Genomic DNA, 771 nt, shown 5'->3' on the forward strand with positions numbered 1-771 from the left:
GTATATATGTGTGTGTGTATGTATATATGTATGTATATATATATATTGTACATTTATGTTGTACAAATTGTATATATGTATATATACATATATACAATTTGATTTGATTTCGGTTTTAATTTTTACATAAAATTATTTTTATAAGTTTTAGTAAAAAAAAACACTATTTTCATAAAGCCTGTATTCGGAACAAAACACTTTGCTTTTGTCATTTATATATAAAAATCAGTCAATAATAATAATAATAATAATAATACATTTAGGCTGTTACTAAAATGAAATCAGTATCAATAAAATTCATCTTTGCAGAAGTTGCATATGAAGTGACATTTAGATGTGTTTACACATGTTAATGCAGCTTAGAGGGACATGGAATGCTTTAGCCTGCAGTTACAAATGCATAAATAATGTTTTGATATTTTAAACATGAAATGTTGAATACTGATATTTGAAATTATTTACAAAATGAAAAGATACTTTAAATGTGAAATTAAAACTGCCAGTAGGTGGCAGCAAGTCACTGTTCAGTGAGTCATTGCGATTGAACCGAATCATTTAAACGGTTGATTCATTCAGGAACAAAACACCGTCATGTTGCTCAGAGACGCAAAACAGTGCTGTGGCTGTGTTTGGAAAGATTTTTGTTGGCGAAATAGAGCAAAAAAAAAAAAAGTCTCTTGTATAAAATCAATATCACATTTGTAACCATGCTTATTTATTTTTTTTAAAACGGCACTCTTCGTGTGATATTAACTATATGAAATGATATAA

At 27.1% G+C, this 771-nt stretch overlaps 1 protein-coding gene across 1 annotated transcript in view; it reads left to right on the forward strand.

Moving 5' to 3' along the window:
* The window catches only part of LOC107754417 (eIF-2-alpha kinase activator GCN1-like), a 74,732-nt gene that overhangs the window by 65,767 nt on the left and 8,194 nt on the right, over positions 1–771 (forward strand). The gene's annotated exons all lie outside the window — the stretch shown is intronic.

This window comes from Sinocyclocheilus rhinocerous, unplaced genomic scaffold (genome assembly GCF_001515625.1).
Source record: "Sinocyclocheilus rhinocerous isolate Xijiao unplaced genomic scaffold, SAMN03320098_v1.1 scaffold1223, whole genome shotgun sequence".
Lineage (NCBI taxonomy): Eukaryota > Metazoa > Chordata > Actinopteri > Cypriniformes > Cyprinidae > Sinocyclocheilus > Sinocyclocheilus rhinocerous.